The sequence below is a fragment of the Aotus nancymaae genome, unplaced genomic scaffold (genome assembly GCF_030222135.1).
Source record: "Aotus nancymaae isolate 86718 unplaced genomic scaffold, 86718_ANA_hifiasm-v0.15.2.pri h1tg000040l, whole genome shotgun sequence".
Taxonomy (NCBI): domain Eukaryota; kingdom Metazoa; phylum Chordata; class Mammalia; order Primates; family Aotidae; genus Aotus; species Aotus nancymaae.
The window spans coordinates 34400131-34419926 of record NW_026988454.1 but is presented as its reverse complement, the minus strand read 5'-3'; the positions used below and the strand labels follow the sequence as shown (position 1 = coordinate 34419926).

General features: G+C 38.8%; 1 protein-coding gene across 1 annotated transcript in view; it reads left to right on the top strand.

Moving 5' to 3' along the window:
* Positions 1-17647: 17647 nt before the first annotated feature.
* The window catches only part of EYA4 (EYA transcriptional coactivator and phosphatase 4), a 318581-nt gene continuing 316432 nt past the window's right edge, over positions 17648-19796 (top strand). The window contains exon 1 of the mRNA XM_064360664.1: positions 17648-17873. The gene's annotated coding sequence lies outside the window, so the exon portion shown is untranslated. The remainder of the gene's footprint in view (positions 17874-19796) is intronic.

Here is a 19796-nt window from a genome sequence, read left to right as displayed (position 1 = left end):
GTATGACTCACTAAGCTAGTTGGAGGAGATTAGAGATGAATGAGATATTGTATCTAACCTGAAGTGTGTCATGGTTTCATGAAGAAAAAATATGCCCACAAATTATAGGAAAATATAATACATACTCTAATATATGCAGTTTAAGTATTTTACATGACAGAAGGTTTGTGAACTCTACCTTTCAGATGGGGAGATGTTTAGGAAAGGCTTCCAAAAAGTTGGAGCCATAATCCTATGCATTATGAATGTGATTAAGGATACTTCAGAAGATAAGCATTGGAGGAAGAGGAGGAATTAGCTGTAAGTGGGGTAGGAAATTCCAGGATTGGGAACAGCATAGGAGAGGCAAAAGGAAGGAAAAGTCATGGTGGATCCAGGGAATTGCTTGGTGACAAAGCGTGCATGTGTTTGGATATAGAAGAAGGCATGAGACCAGGCATGGTGGCTCACGCCTGTAATCCCAGCATTTTGGGAGGCAGAGGCAGGTGGACCACAAGTTCAGAAGTTCAAGACCAGCCTGGCCAGAGGTTCAATACCAGCCCATCTCTACTAAAAATACAAAAAAATTAACCTAGCGTGGTGGCAGGTGCCTGTAATCCCAGCTACTTAGGAGGTTAAGGCAAAGAATTGCTTGAATCTGGGAGGCAGAGGTTGCAGTGAGCTAAGATGCCACCACTGCACTCCAGCCTGGGCAACAGAACAAGACTCCATCTCAAAAAAAAAAAAAAAAAAAAAAAATAGAAGAAGGCAGGGAGGATGTGACTTTCAGAGGCTGATTCATGTACTGTTGCCATTGTTATCCTGAAGGACAACCCTGATCAAGACCCTCCCCTATTAAAAGACCTCAGCATTTCTCCAGTGCTACGGTTTGAATTGTGTTTCCTCCAAAATTTATGTTGAAATACTAAACCCCAGTTCACTCTCCCTGCACTATGGACTAAAACCTCTCTTAGGCAGATAATTGGAGTCACTTTATTTGTTTCACTTCTCCCAGGAATCACTGACTTGTACTATCTGTTGTCTACTGCTTGAAAATCATGGTTTTATATATTTCATCTAGTTTTCTAGTTATTTTAGGCAGAAGGATAAATTTAATATCAGTTACTCTACAAAAACCCGCAAAATGCCTACAATATGGTATTTGTAAACATTAATTAGAAAGTACTATAAAGAGAAACAGAAAATATAATACTACATGTTCTTACTTGTAAGTGGAAGCTAAACATTGGATATACATGGACACAAAGATGAAAATAATAGACACTGGTAACTTTGAAAAACTGGAGGGTGGGAAGGGAGCAAAGTATGAAAAGCTACCTATTGGGTACTTTGTTCACTATTGGGTGATGGGTCATTAGAAGCTCAAACCTCAATGTCGTGCAATATGTTCGTGTAATAAACCAGCATGTGTACCCCATGAATCCAACATTAAATTAAACTTAAAAGAAGAAAGTACTGTAAAGAGTACCATGACTGAGCTAAACAAACTTGCTGTTTGAGTGCAGATCTGGCATTATTATTATTTTTTACCTTTTTTAACTTTTAAGTTCAGGGGTACAAGTTCAGGTTTGTTACACAGATTAACTTGTGTCATAAGGATTTGTTGTACAGATTATTTTATCACCCGGGTATTAAACCTACTATCCATTAATTATTTTTCCTGATCCTCTCTCTCCTCCCACCCACCACCCTCCAAAAGACCCCAGTGTGTGTTGTTCACCTCTATGTGTCCATCTCTTAACCAATAGCAAATGCTCTAAGAAGAACATTGCGTCTGAATCTTTTGGTTTGTATTTGTTCCTCTGGAAGAGCTATTTAAAATAAAGTTTGGGTGAGAGATCCACAAGAAATGAATAAACACAGGGCTTCTGAGTCATACACACCTATATCCTAATCCTAACCTTCTCCCTCAAGTAACATAACCCATGGCTACTTACCCTCTAAGCCTCCTTTCTTCAACTGTGAAATAGAAGCTAACACAACAATTCCATGTGATTATTGTGAGGATTAAATGTCTACCACTTCTCTGCAGATTTTATAGTGAATCTATTCTTCTGCGGTCCATGCAACATGATGGATCAAGAATTGCATTTGAGGTTCTTACTCGAATCTACCCCATAATAGGCACAAGTAAATTTCCTTACACTTTTTCTTCCCCTCCAAATAACAAGGAATTTATTATATTGGGAATGCAAGAGAATGGAAGTTCCAATGTCTGCCAGCCTCCCAGATTTTGGGTGATTTTTCCAGACACTTCTTTGCTCAAATGAATAGACAAATAAACTTGGTTCAACTACATTACCACTCTGGCTTAAATATGAGTCCAAAAGTACCATGATGAATTAGTCCATTTTTCATTTTGACAGGCTTTCTTCATATTATTTCTAAACTCTTCTTCCAGGAACCTAGCATATGATTTTGCTTATACTTAAGCCAATACTTCTCATACCTCTTATTCTCTGCTTTGCCAGCATCTCTTGTTAACGGATCCTTTACTGGGCTTCCCCCAAAATTCATTTGTGATACCTATGCAATATGCAAATAATTCCCATGTAGTCATTTTAGCTCTGCCTTTGAAATTTTTGCTAATACTGTTTAGTTACCTTTTATTCGAGGTTTATTTCTTGATATCCCATTGCTTTCACTGTTTCCACACTGTAATTCTAGTCACAAAGATTCACACATTCTCCTTTAACATAGTTATTTAAATTCTCACACTACCATTTCATGACAATTATTCCTCTATAAGAACTCACTGATAGAAAATATTTTTCTCTCAAGTAGTAGTTTATGGTAAAATGGAAAGAGCAGAGAATTTGCTGACCAAAAAATTTGAGTTTGAATTCCTGTTGCAGCACATTATGGCTGCGGTGAATTCCTTAAACTCTCTCAGGGCCCATTTAGCCATCTGTAAAACAAGAATAATAATATTGAACTCACAGACTTGTTATAAAAATTAAAATTAGATAATCTGTGAAGTGCTTAGCAGAGGAATTGGCATACAGACGACGTTCAATGACTGTTAGCTTGCTTCCATACTACACATTTCTAAATCCCAAAGCCTCACGCTTGCACTTTGGTTAAAAAACAAAAACAAACAAAAAAAAACTTTCTGATATTTTCTTCACTTCCAGTTTTTTTCTATTTTGTTTATGTGTGTGTGTGTGTGTGTGTATATATATATATATATATATATATATATATATATATATATATATATATAATTGCACTTTAGGTTCTGGGGTACATGTACAGAACATGCAGGATTGTTGCATAGGTATATACATGGCAATGTGGTTTGCTGTCTCCATCCCCATCACCTATATCTGTCATTTCTATCCCAGGTTATCCCTCCCCAAATCCCTACCCACCGCTGTCCCTTCCCAGTCCCCACCAACAGACCACAGCTTGTGATGCTCCCTTCCCTGTGTCTGTGTGTTCCTATTGTTCAACACCCACCTATGAGTGAGAACATGCAGTGTTTGATTTTCTGTTCTTGTGTCAGTTTGCTGAGAATGATGGTTTCCAGATTCATCCATGTCCCCGCAAAGGACAAAAACTCAGCATTTTTTATGGCTGCATAGTATTCCATGGTGTATATGTGCCACATTTTCCTTGTACAGTCTATCATTGATGGGCATTTGGGTTGGTTCCAGGTCTTTGCTATTGTAAAGAGTGCTGCAATGAACATACCTGTGCATGTATCTTCATAATAGAACAATTTATAATTCTCTGGATATACACCCAGTAATGGGATTGCTGAGTCAAATGGAATTTCTATTAATAGGTCCTTGAGGAATCCCCACACTGTCTTCCACAATGATTGAACTGATTTACACTCCCACCAACAGTGTAAAAGTGTTCCTATTTCTCCACATGCTCTCCAGCATCTGTTGTCTCCAGTTTTTTTAATGATCACCATTCTAACTGGCATGAGGTGGTATCTCAATGTGGTTTTGATTTGCATTTCTCTAATGACCAGTGATGATGAGCTCTTTTTCACATGTTTGTTGGCCTCATGTATGTCTTCTTTTGAAAAGTGTCTGTTCATATCCTTCATCCACTTTTGAATGGGTTTGTTTGTTTGTTTCTTGTAAATCTGTTTTAGTTCTTCGTGGATTGTGGATATTAGCCCTTTGTCACATGGGTAGAATGTAAAAACTTTTTCCCATTCTGTTGGTTGCCAGTTCATGCTAATGATTGTTTCTTTTGCTGTACAGAAGCTCTGGAGTTTAATTGGATCCCATTTGTCTATTTTGGCTTTTATTGCCAATGCTTTTGGTGTTTTAGTCATGAAGTCCTTGCCCAGGCCTATGTCGTGAATGGTTTTGCCTAGGTTTTCTTCTAGAGTTGTCATGGTGTTAGGTCTTATGTTTAGATCTTCAATCCATCTGGAGTTAATTTCAGTGTAAGGTGTCAGGAAGGGGTCCAGTTTCTGCTTTCTGCACATGGCTAGCCAGTTTTCCCAACACCATTTATTAAACAGGGAATCCTTTCCCCATTGCTTGTTTTTGTCAGGTTTGTCAAAGAGCAGATGGTTGTAGATGTGTGGCATTGCCTCCGAGGCCTCTGTTCTGTTCCATTGGTCTATATCTCTGTTTTGGTACCAGTACCATGCTGTTTTGATTACTGTAGCTTTGTAGCATAGTTTGAAGTCAGGTAGCATGATGCCTCCAGCTTTGTTCTTTTTGCTTAGGATTGTCTTGGCTATGTGGGCTCCCTTTTGATTGCATATGAAGTTTAAGGTGGTTTTTTCCAGTTCTGCAAAGAGGGACATAGGTAGCTTGTTGGGAATAGCATTGAATCTATAAATTACTTTGGGCAGTATGCACATTTTCACAATATTGATTCTTCCTAACCATGAGCATGGAATGTTTTTCCATCTGTTTGTGTTCTCTCTTATTTCCTTGAGCAGTGGTTTGTAGTTTTCCTTGAAGTTATCCTTTACATTCTTTGTTAGTTGTATTCCTAGGTATTTTATTCTCTTTGTAGCAATTATGAATGGCAGTTCATTCTTGATTTGGCTTTCTTTGAGTCTGTTATTTGTGTATAGGAACTCTTGTGATTTCTGCACGTTGATTTTGTATCCTGAGACTTTGCTCAAGTTGCTTATCAGTTTAAGGAGATTTGGGGCTGAGGCGATGGGACATTCTAAATATTCAATCATGTCATCTGCAAATAGAGACATTTGACTTCCTCCTTTCCTAATTGAATACCCTTTATGTCTTTTTCTTGCCTGATTGCTCTGGTTAGAACTTCCAATACTATACTGAATAGGAGTGGTGAGAGAGGGCATCCTTGTCTGATGCCAGATTTCAAAGGGAATGCTTCCAGTTTTTGCCCATTCAGTATGATATTGGCTGTGGGTTTGTCATAAATCGCTTTTATTATTTTGAGATATGTTCCATCGATACCTAGTTTATTGAGAGTTTTTAGCATAAAGTGCTGTTGAATTGTGTTGAAGGCCTTCTCTGCATCTACTGAGATAATCATGTGGTTTTTGTCTTTTCTGTTTATGTGGTGAATTACGTTTTTCGACTTGCAAATGTTGAACCAGCCTTGCATCCCTGGGATGAAACCTACTTGATTGTGATGGATTAGCTTTTTGATGTGCTGTTGCAATCGGTTTGCCAGTATTTTATTGAAGATTTTTGCATTTATGTTCATCACAGATATTGGCCTGAAGTTTTCTTTTCTTGTTGAGTTTCTGCTGGGTTTTGGTATCAGGATGATGTTGGCCTCATAAAATGATTTGGGAAGGATTCCCTCTTTTTTGATTGTTTGGAATAGTTTCAGAAGGAGTGGTACCAGCTCCTCTTTGTATGTCTGGTAGAATCGGCTGTGAACCCATCTGGACCTGGGTTTTATTATTTTTATTTTTTATTTTTTTGGTTGGTTGGCTATTACTTGCTGTCTCAACTTCAGCCCTTGTTATTGGTCTATTCAGGGTTTTGCCTTCTTCCTGGTTTAGGCTTGGGAGGGTGCAAGTGTCCAGGAATTTAACAATTTCTTCCAGGTTTACTGGTTTATATCCATAGAGTTGTTTGTAGGAATCGCTGATGGTAGTTTGTATATCTGTGGAATCTGTGGTGATATCACCTTTATTGTTTTTTATTGCATCTATTTGATTCTTCTCTCTTTTTTGTTAATCTGGCTAGTGGTCTGTCTATTTTGTTGATCTTTTCAAAAAATCAGCTCCTGGATTTATTAATTTTTTGAAGGTTTGTTTGTTTCTCTATCTCCTTCAGTTCTGCTCTTTTCTTGTCTTCTGCTAGCTTTTGAGTGTTTTTGATCTTGCTCCTCTAGCTCTTTCAATTTTGATGATAGGGTGTCCATTTTAGATCTTTCCTTGCTTCTCATGTGGGCATTTATTGCTATAAATTTCCCTCTAGACACTGCTTTAAATGTGTCCAAGAGATTCTGGCACGTTGCATCTTCATTCTCATTGATTTCGAAGAACATCTTTATTTCTGCCTTCATTTCATTGTTTATCCAGTCAACATTCAAGAGCCTGTTGTTCAGTTTCCATGAGGTTGTGCAGTTCTGAGTGAGTTTCTTATTCCTGAGTTCTAATTTGATTGCACTGTGGCCTGAGAGACTGTTTGTTATGATTTCTGTTCTTTTGCATTTGCTGAGGAGTGATTTACTTCCAATTATGTGGTCCATTTTAGAGTAGATGTGATGTGGTGCTGAGAAGAATGTATATTCTGTGGATTTGGGGTGGAGAGTTCTGTAAATGTCTATTAGGTTTGCTTGGTCCAGATCTGAGTTCAAGTCCTGGATATCCTTGTTAATTTTCTGTCTTGTCAATCTGTCTAATATTGACAGTGGAATGTTAAAGTCTACCACTATTTTTGTGTGGAAGTCTAAGTCTCTTTCTAAGTCGTTAAGAACTTGCTTTATGTATTTGGGTGCTCCGTATTGGATATGTATATATTTAGAATCGTTAGCTTTTCTTGTTGCATTGATCCTTTTACCATTATGTAATGCCCTTCTTTTTCTCTTTTGATCTTTGTTGGTTTAAAGTCTATTTTATCAGAGACTAGGTTTGCAACTCCTGCTTTTTTTTTTTTTTTTGCTCTCCATTTGATTGGTAAATCTTCCTTCGTCCCTTTATTTTGAGCCTATGTGCATCCTTGCATGTGAGATGGGTTTCCTGGATACAGTACACTGATAGGTTTTGATTTTTCATCCAATTTTCCAGTCTGTGTTTTTTGATTGGGGCATTTAACCCATTTTCATTTAAGGTTAATATTGTTATGTGTGAATTTAATCCTGCCCTTTGGATGTTGGCTGGTTGTTTTGCCCATTAGTTGACAGTTTCTTCATTGTGTTGATGCTGTTTACCATTTGGTATGTTTTTGGAGTGGCTGGTACTAATTGTTCCTTTCTATGTTTAGTGCTTCTTTCAGGAGCTCTTGTAGGGCAGGCCTGGTGGTGATTAAATCTCTGAGCAATTGTTTGTTCATAAAGAATTTTATTTATCCTTCTCTTATGAAGCTTAGTTTGGCGGGATATGAAATTCTAGATTGAAAGTTCTTTTCTTTAAGGATGTTAAAGCCCACTCTCTTCTGGTTTGTAAGGTTTCTGCCAAGGGATCTGCTGTGAGTCTGATGGGCTTCCCTTTGTGGGTAACCTGACCTTTCTCTCTGGCTGCCCTTAGCACTTTTTCCTTCATTTTAACCCTGGTGAATCTGACGATTATGTGCCTTGGGGTTGCTCTTCTTGAGGAATATCTTTGGGGTGTTCTCTGTATTTCCTGGGCTTGAATATTGGCCTGCCTTGCCAGGTTGGGGAAGTTTTCCTGGATAATATCCTGAAGAGTGTTTTTCAGCTTGGATTCATTCTCTCCGTCACATTTAGGTACACCTATCAAACACAGATTAGGTCTTTTCACATAATCCCTTGTTTCTTGGAGTCTTTGTTCATTTCTTTTTACTCTTTTTTCTCTAATCTTGCCTTCTCATTTTATTTCATTGAGTTGATCTTCAGTCTCTGATATCCTTTCTTCTGCTTGGTTGATTCAGCTGTTGAAATTTGTGTATGCTTCGCAAAGTTCTCATGTTGTGTTTTTCAGCTCCATCAATTCATTTATATTCTTCTCTAAGCTGCTTATTCTTGTTAGCATTTCATCAAACCTTTTTTCAAGGTTCTTAGTTTCTTTGCATTGGGTTAGAACATGTTCTTTTAGCTCAGAGAAGTTTGTTATTACCCACTTTCTGAAGCCTGTTTCTGTCAGTTCATCAGACTCATTCTCCATCCAGTCTTGTTCCCTTTCTGGTGATGAGTTGTGATCCCTTGGAGGAGGAGAGGCATTCTGGTTTTGGGTGTTTTCATCGTTTTTGCACTGGTTTCCTCCCATCTTTGTGGATTTATCTGCCTGTGGTCTTTGTAGTTGGTGACTTTCAGATGGACTCTCTGAGTGGACATCCTTTTTGTTGATGATGAAGTTATTTCTTTCTGTTTTTTAGTTTTCCTTCTAACAGTCATGCCCCTCTGCTGTAGGACTGCTGGGGGTCCACTCCAGACCCTGCTTGCCTGGGGATCACCTGTGGTGGCTGCAGAACAGTAAGGGTTGCTGCCAGTTTCTTCTTCTGTTATCTTTGTCCCAGAAGGATACCCACAAGATGTCAGCCTGAGCTCTCCTTTATGACGTGTCTCTTTGGATATACGGGGGTCAGGGAGCTGCTTGAGGAGACAGTCTGTCCCTTACAGGAGCTCAAGTGCTGAGCTGTGAGCTCCATTGTTCCATTCAGAGCTGCTGGGCAGGTACATTTAATTCTGCTGCAGCGGAACTCATAACTGCTTTTTTTTCCCAGGTGCTCTGTCCTGGGAAGGTGGGACTTTATTTATAAGTTCCTGATGTGCTGCTGCCTTTTCTCAGAGATGCCCTGCCCAGCAAGGAGGTAGTCTAGTCACAGTCTGCCAGCAGAGGCATTGCTGAGCTGCCATGGGCTCTGCCCAGCTGCTGTGTGAACTTCCGTGTGGTTTTGCTTATAGATGTATACTTAGAAATGCCTTGGTAATGGCAGTCTGCCTCAGTAATGGTGGACTGTCTCTGTAATGGCAGACTGCCTTGATAATGGTGAACTGCCTGGGTAGTGGCAAACTGCTGGTAATGGCGGACGCCCTTCCCCCAACAGAGCTGGACCATCCCAAACAAACTCACAGCTGTGTTTGCTATGAGACTCTCAATCCAGAGTGTTTCAGATTGCTGGTCTTTGTGGGGGTAGGACCCGCTGAGCCAGATCACCTGGCTCCCTGTTTCAGTCCCCTTTTTTCAGTTGAACGGGCAACTCTGTCTCCCAGGCGTTCTGGGCACCAGTTGAAATGGCCGCCCAGATTTGTGCGAGTTGTGTGGAGACTCACTGTGACAGCTAAAACAACTGTGCTGGAGACTCATGGTGCTTTTCCGCCAGGGAATCTCCTGGTCTGTGGGAAGTAAAAACTCATTTGGTAATGCAGTGATCACTCACCCTCTGCCTTCTCGTTGGGAACTGCACTCCAGAGCTGTTCCTATTTGGCCATCTTGGATCATCTGCCTCTTTTTTTTTTCTTTTCTATTTTTATTAGCAGAGAATATTTCTCCTGAACAAGGTTGTCAAGGATCAAATAGATATGTAAACATTGTTATGCATGTATATCAGTTAGGATGCACTTGGCTATAAGTGAAACTATTCAAACTTCAACAGTAAAGCTTAAACAGAATTAATTGATGTAAGAAAAAAGATCAGAGATAGTACAGGATTCTGGGATTTTGGATTTTTAAACTTATTTTCATATCTCCTTTTCTTCAACAACAGTGTTGGTTTCATCCCAAGATAGCTCCTCTGGTGTTGGAAATTGAGGCCATATGCTTCTCCCTTCTTCTTGTCCAACAGGAAAGAGAAATTAGTTTTCTACATCTTTATTGGCTTCCAGCAGACATTTCCTTTCATGTAATTATCCAGAATTGTGTCATAAGCCCCTTTCTTCAAAAAACTACTGGCAAAAGAGAATAGGGTTTCCATCAGCCAGGTTGGCCCACTCCTTGAACAGAGGAACATTCCTCACACTGTATTGCTGCTGTCTGGCAGAGGAAAGGCAGAAGGGATGTTGGGAGTTCATCATGATGTTTACTGTCTGTCTTCATGAAGGCAGGGGCTTGTTTTGCCTGCTCTGTCCACTGCTAAACTCTAGTACCTAGAACAGTGACTGGCACGTAGAGGGCATCCAGTAATATTTGTTAAGTGAATATTAATTACTGCCATTGGATGACTCCATATTACTTGGAACTCCATTGCTTCTCATATGAAATCTAAAAATTTATTGAATAAGTTCCCCATCAAAAACTTCCATGCACACGCTTCTCATCTTTCTGCTTATGGAGGCTCACTTTCTTCCCCATGTCTAACTTCTCTTTTTTTCCATCACACACTAAGATGGGACTTTATACTTGATTGGAGATTATGAATCTTCACTTGCTTTGCTTTTGTGTATTCCAAAGTTGGAATGATTCTTGTGGCATACAGTCACTTAAGTGGCATAGAGATTATTGAGTAGAAGAGGTATTATTAATAAGTCAAATGATGTTTTAATGCCAGTTACATAGAATATTCAAAGTCTAGCATATACCAGATAGATATGAGTAACTCACATAACCTTCAGATTCTCCCATTCCCAAACATTCTTATTTAGGTCTGAAGTGGTGCTAAAAAATCTACATTTTTATTAAATGTTCCAAATTATTCTTATGAGAATTAGATATACAAAATTTGGCTGAATGAGTAGCATTTAACTAACCTCTTCTCATTCCATCAGTATAAGAATAATTAGAAGGAAGGGTTAATGTTCAATGCTAAGTGAATGAGTGAATAAATGTCTCCAACTCTGTAAGTGACTGCTAGACAGAATTATCAGTGTATTAAAAATATATATTAAAGAGAGACTGGCTTTATTAAAAATATATATTAAAGAGAGAGGTGAGGGGAAGGGCAATGAGAAGAGGTACCAGATAGGAAGGCTGCGTTCTGATTGGGAAGGTTCTTGAATGCTGTGCTAAGGAGTTTAGATTCTTCTGAAATCCATGGAGTATCTTGGAAGGTGCCTGAGCAGGAAGTAACACAATATAATTTGTGTTGTAGAAAGCTGACTTTGTCTGCTTGTGATGGATTGACCAGAAAACGAAAGCCGTAGGCACAGAGGAGGATCACACGTGATCAAAACCACAAATGGTTTCTTCATGACACAGGGGAAGGTGAGGCCCCTGAGGCTTGAAGGCTGCTATACCATGAATCAACATAAAGCAGGTATTGTGAGCAATTGCCTATGATTTCCACTTGGAGTCAAAGTGATTCATCTCCATGAGGCACTTGACCTCTAGTGGCTCAGTCCAGAAAATAAGGTTCTCAAGCATGAGACACTCTGTGTTAGGGTTCAAAACACAAAGGCAGGACAAGAAAACTTTTCTCCCACCTATTGTAATGATGCAAATGACAGTTTAAACCTAGGAACTTATAAAAAGCAGCAGATATTTTACATTAACAATATGTCATTAGCATAATTTTAAGGAAAAAAGGTCCTTATATTGAAAGAACGGCTGAGACATATTATTGAAATGTAGAACTTAAATTGGAAGAGTTACTTGATTCTCTGGTGCTGGCAGCGTCAGGGGTCAGGTGTGAGGAAAGCCCTGGTGTTCTATACTTAGAGTAAAGGAAATAGGCCGTTAAAGGTGGCCAGGAAACAGGCTTCCCTTCATAGGGGACATACTCTCTGCCTTTGCCGCATATCATTATTGACATTGCTCTTTTATCATCTTTCCAAAGGGTTCACTTGCTGCAGAAAATGCTAGATGGTAAAATTGGAGGCACTGGAGTTAGTTCTTTCCTTTGGAGTGGAACCAAGGGAATGAGGAAAACCGATTCTGTACCCAGAAAGAAGTCAACCTGAAGAGCTAAAAGTTATCACGAAGACAGAGAATATTGGATGAGACAGGAACTTGTTTTCCTATCCTCTTAAAGGTTAAAGACAAGCTTTTAAAATCTAACGCAAGCTGATATTGTCTCTTCCCAAATCCTCTTTGTGGAGCTTCCTTTCAATCCACCCACCCCCATCCCCATTACAGTCTTTACACCCAGGCTTCCTCACACAATCCATTTCCATCAAAACATTCAAGAGAACTGTAGAGCTGAGTTTAAGATGAACTGAGGTGTTCTAACACAAACCAGAAACCACCACTTGAAATATCCCCTTTCTCTATCTGTTGAAATGTCTTGGGGAGTCTCCTCTTCTCCCCCACCCCAATGCAGCAGCTTAGTTTCTCCTCGTCCTCTCTTCCCTTCCCTTCTTCTCTCCCCTCTTCTCTACCCTGGCAAAGCCATTCCACCCAAGCCCTCCCACACAACTTGCACATCCAGTCACTTGAAGTTTCTACCAAACACAAATGGTTCTAAATTTATTATTTTTTTGAGACAGGGTCTCACTCTGTTGCCCCAGCTGGAGTGCAGTGGCATGATCACAGCTTACTGCAGCCTCTGCCTCCTGGGTTCAAGTGATCCTCCCACCTAAGTATCCCAAGCAACTGGGACTAGAGGTGCATGCTACCGTACCCAGCTAATTTTAAAATTTTTTAAATTTAAATTAAATGTGAGATGGAGATCTCACTATGTTGCTCAGGGTGGTCTAGAACTCCTGGCCTCAAGCAATCCTCCTTCCTCAGCTTCCCAAAACGCTGGGATTACAGGCGTGAGCCACTGTGCCCAACCAGGTTCTGAATTTAAAATGAAAGGATACTTTTTTCCGCTTACCATTGTGTCTGTATAGCTCTGTTATTTTACCTAACTTTTCCTTTGTTTTTGCTATCAGTAAAGATAGAATTAAAGACAGCAAAGTGGGGAGAGCAGTATTTTCACAGTGATATCTGCCCCTCGTGGGACCAGGGGGAGGCTCGGGATTTCTTTGTCAAGTGTTCTTCAGTGTGTTTAGTCCATGCTGGCTGCTGCAGTGGGGTGCTGGCACCTCTGTACTCAAAAAAGTGCACTCATCCATACATCTCACGTTCTGAACATTGAAATTTCAATTTAGTGTTTCATAGGGGGTCCTTGAACAACTTTTCCCCATGGTTCTAACAACTGTCATGTGAATATATTACCTTAAAAATTGTTGAAAAGATGATAAATTAGGAGAGTTTTTTCTAGGGTTGAACCACTTTTTTGGCTGTCTCTAGCCACGATCCTGCCTAGGTCCCGATTGTGAAAGAAAGGGCGTATTGAATCTATGCCTGAAATGACTCTAGCTCTAATGTGTTAAGCCGCAGGGTAGAGAAGAATCTATCAAGTAGTTTTTTACTTGGGGTTTGAATAGTAAAAGCAAACCAACTGCGGAATCCAAAGTGGGAGTCGGAGATAAAGAAGTGTCAGGGCCAGCTATATAATTTGTGAGGCCCAGTGTAAACTAAAAACACAGGGCCCCTAGTTCAAAAAGCAGGAGAAAGTACCATAAAAAGCACTAAAATATAGAGCTGTTTTCTTTATTCTGTATTCTCTCTCTAAACTTACCATGGTGTTTGTGATTTAGTGTTGTTCTAAGTAAAGTTAAATTTTAAATTATTAACATGAATTTTGTCATTAATCTTTATGGAGTGCAATGTAAGTTTTAAATGCAAATGTAAAAGTATTTAACTCATATGCAGAATCACCAAAATTACACAATTTTTATTTCATATCTATTATATGTCTATTTCATTCTTACCACAACAGTGGGAGTGCCTCACAAAACTAACACATACACCACTACCACTGTTTTTTATTTCACTTGTTGATACGCATACATTCTTACCAACACTTTTTACCTTCAGCTTACCAGTGGTTGAGGAAGCACTAGAAAGAAAAGAACCTATGGGTTCCTTCTGTCTTTCACTTTTCTTCTAGGTCAGCATTTTTAGCATAAGCACTTGGTCAACACAGGGAGGAAACATAAGTAAGGAAATACGTGGAAGAGTTCTTTGACAATTGTTTTTTTAGAACATCCTTGCCTTCTTTCTGCATTCTAAGGAAAATTATGCCCTCCTGGGCTATTGGGTATAGACATAACATGCTTACCTTGTACTCAAGAGTCTCACTGAACTCTCATCCATTGTAAACCCACGGAAATTCTTGTTCATGGGTGGCAAGGAGCAGGGTACCTGCATATTGAGCATATCTCTCCTCTGATGTGCAATTGTGTCATAAGACTTCATTTATAAAACATAAGTTCAAAAATAAAGATGGAGAGACAGAGCATTATACTGAGTGTGGACAGCTGTGCACCTGCACAGATGACGCTTGCCCAGGAAGGCAGCCCTGTGGGAAGCACATTCTGCCTTCTCCTTCCTATTGCTGCCCCAGTCATACTCATTGGTGGGCATCTGCTAGGCCATCTCCACAGAATTGGCAGAAAAACCTTGCTTTGTCTTTTCTTCCCCATTCCCAGGCTCTTCCCCACTTCCACCTGGCTTTTTTTTTTTTTTTTTTTTTTTGACAGGGTTGCACTTTGTCGCCCAGGCTAGAGTGCAGTGGCACAATCACAGCTCACTGCAACCTCGAACTCTTGGAGCTCATGAGTTCAAGCCATCCTCCTGCCTCAATCTCCTGAGTAACTGGGACTACAGGCACATGCCACCGCGCCTGGCTAATATTTTTATGTTTTGTAGAGACTGTCTCGCTATGTTCCCCAGGCTGGTCTCAAACTCCTGGCCACAAGCAGTCTTCTCATCTCAGCCTGAGTAGTTCTTCCCACTTTTCAATATTTTTTTTCTCTTCACCCCAGAATCTGACTCTTCCTGTACTGTTTGGAATATTCAGCTTCATCTGTACCTGCAAAAATGACTTGTGGTGGTTCAAGGAAAAGACCCCCATGTTAACCTGTCTTCTTCGGGAGGTATCTGGGAAATAGCAACTCTCATATGTTGAAGATAAAGAGTATTTTGTCATGTTTTTGAACTGTGTGTTGTGTTTGGAATCACCCTTATCAATATAAGTAATGAGGAGCTGCAAAAAATTTAAAATGGGAAAGGAAATCAAAAAGTTAGGAAATATTTCATTTTGGCAAAGCCCTTCAGGCATATACCATGGATTTAAATTAGAGGAATTTATAATAATAAATTAAAGAGCGTAGCTAAACGGAAGCCATTGCTACAGCTCATTGTAAAATGACAGGGTTCCCCAAGACTCTGGTACTAAATAACACTGTGATTCCCTGATTTCACTTACGTAGTAGGTATAGCACAGTCAACACTTATTTGGTTGATAGCTTCAGGACTAGGGAAAATATCTCCCAAATAGAAGCAGCTGATGGCAGAAAGGAGACAAGCCAGGAATCTCTTTTAGGAGCTTGAGAGAGGAGGATGCCTGAGCCAGTAGGCCTGGTCTTCACAAAATCACCTGGCAGCTGTGACCCTCACGAGGTGAAACAAGTTTGGGGGTGGTCCTGGAGCTTGTTGTACTGAGAAACACAGAGAATCTTTTGGGGTATAAGTTTTTCAAGCCTAGCCCATCTCTTCCTCACTTCTAGATTGAGCTCATCTGCAGTGCTTTCCCACACCTCCAAAGTGACTCAAATCTGAAGATGGGAGAAAGTTGGCAGAGAAAGCCATGACTGTTCCCTACAAAATCTACACATCCTCATCAGTTCTCGAGAGCTTGCTTTCCTGCTCAGGAGACTGAATTAATTGAATTCTTAATTCTATCCTATTTAGATCAGGGAGGAATCCTATTAGCAGAGGCTTTTCCATGTAAATTCTGATGTAATTACCCAGGTTTTCTGTTTTTGTTATTGGTTTGTTTGGGGAATTTTGTTTTGGTTTTGGTTTTGGTTTGTTTGGCAGGGTCTCACTCTGTCCCTTAGGCTGGAGTGCAGAGGTGCGATCGTGACTCACTGCAGCCTTGGTCTCCCAGGTTCAATTAAGTCTCCTGCCTCAGCCTCCTCAGTAGCTATGACCACAGGTGTGCATCACCATGCCTGGCTGATTTTTAAAATTATTTTCTGTAGAGACAGGGTCCCACTATGTTACCCAGGCTGGTTCCGAACTCCTGTGCTAAAGCAACGCTTCTGCCTTGGCCTCCCAACGTGCTGGGATTACAGGTGAGAGCCACCATGCTGAGCCTGTTTGGGGGTTTTTGGTTTTTGGATTCTTTTGTTTTGTTTAGTTTGATTTGGGGTGTGTGTGTGAATTATCTTCATACAGTGAATCAAGGAATTCAGAAAAATTTTGGGGGATAGTTGCCTGTATCGGCTTGTGAAATTTCTTATTTGAGTTAAAGCCATATGTGGAAGTCAGAGGGTTCTTTTGGGCCCTTGTACCATATGTTTGGATTTTAAGAAAGTTTAGCTAGTTTTTCTTAAATAACAATGTCAGGATAAATGAAAACAAAACTGTGAATTCTTAATGTTTTCTTTTATGTCAATCTTTCTTAATGTTAGCATAATGTAAAAAGTGCTAGAGGAATATCATATGCCTGCTACCTCATTTGGAAATTCCCATGTGTAAATTCCAAGTTAATATTTTTAAAATAAATAAATACAAATAAATTCAACTCTGAAAGGTAATTTGTTTTATTAATTCTACTATTAAATGTGTAAAGGTGTCCAAGTCACTGTTCATAATTGGATGACCTAAAACACCTTTGAAAGTTATATTAAAGAGTTAATGTATTTAGAAAGACACAGAGTGCTTTATCCTCTAGAAGCTGATATTCTCAAAATATAGAAATAAAATTAAAATTTCAGCAGGATGAAAATGTATTCCGTTCCATGGAATTATTGAAATGTATTTTATTCCATGGAATAAAATACATTTGATGGAATATTGATGGAATTATTCCATCAATACCATGGAATAAAAAATGAAAAACATGTATTTTTATGAAGGTTTTCTCAAACCACACCCCCAAGATACTCTAATTCTAGATTGCTATTAGTGATTAGGTTGCAATTATTCCATAGTCAATTCTATTCAAGTATTTCAGAATATTTTCAAAATCGTTTAATTTAAATACATTCTTTTGACTATACCATTTAAAAATCAATATTGATTAAAAGTCCTATAGTTACTTGACAAGCAACACAACACCCAAATAACTGTAGTGGATCTCACTTTGACCACCTAGGCATCAATCACTCAGGACACCAGACTTCAGTTTTTTAATTAGTTTGCCATATACGTCTGAAAACGTCTTCTTATTTTACATGGGCTACACAGCCCCTGGCAAAGTTCCTTAGAAATTTTTAAAGATTAATAAGTGAATAGATATTTACTCTTCCCATCTTTGGAAGAATCACAGGATCTGCTAGACAGGAATGACTACCTTTCTCTCTGTCTCTGTCTCTGTCTCTCTCTGTCTCTGTCTCTCTCTCTCTCTCTCTTTAATGAAGCAGCTGCCCACTAAACTTGATCCCATATGGTCCTGTTTGAGAAAAGAAGGGGAAAATATGAAAATCCGTTCTCACTCATCAGAGGAAAATTATATGTAAACAATTGAAAGGTCTTTTCCTACTTATGGCTGACATCTCTACCAAGGCCTTAATTGCCTGCTGGGCCTAAAGGGTTATGTGCTTTTTTTAAGCTACGTGTACTCCTGGCCAAGGACTCTCTGGGACATGCTGTGAGTAGTTTCAGATCACCAGTAGCTCTTGCTATTTTAGTCTGTGTCAATACTTGAAGTTGTAATTAATTTGGATGATCCTAAAAATCATAATTATGACAGTTCTATTACTTGATAAGAATAACTTACCTTCAGTTTTGCCAAGAAAGTCATGGAGCATTTAGGAGAAGGGCAAAAAAGTCTATGTAGTGGCAATGACTATCCCACATAGAAGCAGACTGCAGAAGCCTCGATAGGGCTTAAATTGTCCTTGTAAGTAATTTGTGGACTACTCTGTGCTTACTAGATTAACTGTGTTCTGCACTTTAACTGTATTTTCTATCAGTAATAATGCATGTTGCATTTATTTTTTCTTCTTAACTAAGAGTTCATTCATGGACGATATTTGTAGATGAAGCCATTTTTTGCTCTTACTTGTATGTATAAATGATATGTGGAGCCACAAAATACAGTATTTCACTTTTGTTCTTGACTAAGCCACAGTAATAACACCAAACTAGAATCATGTTAGATTTCTCTCTCTCTTGCTCCTGATTCTTTTTCCTCTTTCAATTCAGTTTTATTTGTAATGATTACATTTCCTAAAGGATTTTCTGATACTTTAAATTATAAAAAGAAAAAGAATGTATATGCAAAAGGGGAGAGGTTTGAGGAAATAACAGTAAACATCTAAGATGTTGAAGTTGGGCTTCTTTTTTATATTTACTGGGTGACATTATGAACATTGAAAGGAAAAAAGGTATTTTGCACGTGTAAACAATGATCTCTGCAACATTGATAAATTTTTATAAGATCTTTATAAAAATTAATCAAGAATTATACTTTTGGTATGTTTCTTTATTAAGATGGTAGCAGCTTTTATAATAAACTGGTAGAAAAATATTTATTTGATTCATTGGAGTTATAGGTGCATAATGAAAGGAAAGGAAATGTAATTTAGAGCCAGATGTTCTATATTTAAACATTAAGTGTAGTCTGTATCAGCAGTTTGACTTTTGATAAATTGTTTTCTTTGAGCTTCAGGTTCTTAATCTATTAAATGCAGGTAATAATAATAACAATAATCGACTCTACAGAGTTGTAATGGGACCAAGTAAACACAAGAATATTAACGTGTATGTTTACATTTGTAAAAATACTTAATAGATGATTAATATTCTACACTATAAAAATGGCTTCTTACTTAATGGAGTTAAAGGAAAAATAAATGACCACACACGTACAGAGGGAAAAATATAATTTGTTTTTGCTTCTTTTCTGGTTTTTCATTATTAAGTTTCTTCATACTTAGTTTTAAAGCGTTGATAAGCAGGAATGCTACTTTATTGTGCCTTTAATAAGTAGGTAGTGGTTGTGAAGAGGTAATGATGGTAGGATTTAAAGGACTGTGTTCTGTTTTCACCTATGGCTAACTCAGTGTGGCCAGATTGAAGTCCCTTTACTGCTCTGTAACTCTGGTTGTTTCAACTATGAAATAGGAGCAGTCACCTTAGAAAAGCTGATCACCCACATACAGGGCCGTTGACTCTCCTGAACCACAGAGAGGCAAGCTCTCCTCTGCCTAGGACCTGCCAGACTCTTGGAGGTCAGGCTCCCAATTGTTGGACACCAGAGCTGATCCTGGGTGTCCAGTGGCCCTGAATCACTTGCTCGAGGCTGTGGGACTTGGGAGAAAAGGAAAGTTACTTGCTGGCAGCATTCTGGTATGAAATATTTGCTCTACTACAGATGTTTCAGGCCCCATGGATGACAGTACCCATTCTTCATATTTCACAGGATGCCTTTTGTTACTCCTTGTGTATCCCCTCGATAAAACCTTTTAAATTAAAATTTGACATATTTTGGTTATAACAATGTTATTCTAAAATATACTTTTGAATTAGTTTCTCCAGAATACTTCTCTAGAGTACTCTCTAGACTATAAGCAGCCCTAGCTACAGGGGGCAGGTAGGGGAAGAGACAAAAATAAAAAAAAAGTTCTGGATTTAAGTTTTTAGTTGGCATTTTGGTTCTTACTTTCCAATATCTGTTATTTTTTTTAAAAAATACTTAATTTAGATTTGTAAAATGAGTAGAATCTGGTTTGCACCTAATGATATTAGTTATGATCTATTTCGGTTTTGTGGTATGTCCCATAAATGAATGTCTTGAATATTCTTAAGTGAAAATTAAAAA